At 41.8% G+C, this 2071-nt stretch overlaps 1 pseudogene; it reads right to left on the bottom strand.

Moving 5' to 3' along the window:
- Positions 1–567: 567 nt before the first annotated feature.
- On the bottom strand, positions 568–1447 carry LOC102815279 (annotated as a pseudogene).
- Between the last annotated feature and the right edge of the window lie 624 nt (positions 1448–2071).

The following is a 2071-nucleotide window of genomic DNA, read 5'->3' as shown; positions in this document are numbered from 1 at the left end:
GACAGATGTTTGGTCTTCTGGAACAACATCTTATTTATTTATTTAACGATAGAAAGATTTTTATTAATGATCCCAACCATATTTCTTTAGATACCGAAGTTTTGAATTCAAATACTAGACGAAAACAAGTTAATACCAGTAACATATTGCAAAGCGAAACAACTTGGAAAGAGGAAAGTACAGTAAAGAGGACTGATGGGGAAAGATAAAGAAAAGGAATTAAGTTGATCAAGTGGAATTAATCTTTTTTTCTTTTTCTTTTTTTTCAGTTCTTGGGAAATATGAACTCCTTGCAGGCACAGCTTGATTCTGCAGACTATTTTCCAAACGTACAAAATGGAACCAAACTGAGAATCCCAAAGAACCTGAAGAATCTATGATTACCAGCAGCAAGGATTTCAGCTTTCAGTTGCCAGTCACCTCCTGCTGAGCCCAAGGCTTGTTGTTGTTGTGAAGTGCTGTCGAGTCGGTTCCGACCCACAGCAACCCTGTATAGGGTTTCCGAAGAACAGCTGGAGAGCTTGAACCACCGACCTTGCAGTTCAAATGGCTTTGAAGTCTGGCACATTAGCGGGATGAAAACGTCTTCCCCATGACTGGTTTCATTTTGCTTTTTTTTCTCTGTACCTGGAAGCGCATGGTTTAATTTAGCACCTTGAGGAAGTCCGAGGTTTTCACCATCATCCCTGTGTGAGTATAGGCTTTTCGAGCTCTTGAGGTGGTCATGCAGGTAGTCCCGAAACATGTGGATCAGGTTGATGGTGTTGTCTCGGACACTGACTGGCATTGGTGTGGCGAGGGAACAGCAGGAAGGTGCTAGAGTCAATGTTGTCGCCCACAGCAGCATCCATGTCCTTCAGCTCCAGAAGGGGTTTCCTGTGACTAGAGAGGACCCATATGGCTGTGCAGCTGGCTCTACGTCCTTCTTTGAATAAACACCTTTCCAATGACCACATCATTGTCATCTTTAAACACTGTGCTGAGGAGTACTGTGACTCTGTCCTTTAGACTCAACATACCTGTTCTCATCATCCCTATAATGGATAACTGCCCGAGTCTCTCCTTCCTTGCCCTCTTCTTGTAATTGGAAGTATTTTTCAAAGACAGAGGCGAAACAATTTCATTTCAACATGCCAACCTGAGACAATGGACTCCTTGGAGGCAAGCAGGTTTCCCGGTCATATAGCAAAGAGGAGTTGTATAGTGATTCTGGATTTACTGAGAAACTTCTGTACACCCTCTTTAATAACTCATCAGCACCATGTGCCTGCAGTTCCTTGTAGCATTTCAAAGAAATACTGAGCATCGCTTTTGTTTTGTCTCCATTAGGATTTGAAATGTGATAGAGGACCCCATCAAAATCTGCAAATATTACTTCTACTGCATCTGGTTTGTTTCCGGCGGCTGCGTTCTCCAACTTGATCATGAGCATCTCCTAGATGATGCGGTTGTTCCATGTCCTCTTGTGAAAAGTTTGAATTTCTGTCAGTTTTCCATTGATGTACTGTTGCAACCATTTTTGAATTATCGTCAGCAAAATTTCTATCACTTAACTGTCAGTTTGTCATCTGTGGTGGCTCACGTGTTGCTGTGATGCTGACAGCTATGCCACTCATATTTTAAATGCCAGAAGGATGACCTATGGTGGTCGGGTTTCAGTGGAGCTTCCAGAGTAAGACAAACTAGGAAGAAAGAGAGGAAGACAATTTCTGAATGTTTAGCTACTGAGAATCTTATGAGCAGCAGTGTGACATTGTCAGACATAACACCAGAAGAGGAAATCATTATGCATAGCAGCAGAACATGGTCAGATATAGTGCTGGAAGGTAAACTCAAAATAAGAGCTGCCTCATCAAAGTAGAGTTGACCATAATGTGAATGGAGGAAGTTTTCAGGACCTTCATTTGCTGATGGCGCAAAACTTAAAATGAGGAGAAATAGCTGCACACATCCATGGATAATCCAGAACATGGAATGTATGGATTGTGAATCTAGGAAAAATGGAAGTTGTCAAAAATGAAATGAAATGCATAAAGATTGATGTTCTAGGCATTACTGAGCTGAAATGGAC

This window comes from Chrysochloris asiatica, unplaced genomic scaffold (assembly GCF_000296735.1).
Source record: "Chrysochloris asiatica unplaced genomic scaffold, ChrAsi1.0 scaffold00020, whole genome shotgun sequence".
NCBI classification, from domain to species: Eukaryota; Metazoa; Chordata; class Mammalia; order Afrosoricida; family Chrysochloridae; genus Chrysochloris; species Chrysochloris asiatica.
The sequence above is the reverse complement of the archived record's forward strand: the minus strand, read 5'-3'. Positions and strand labels throughout refer to the sequence as shown.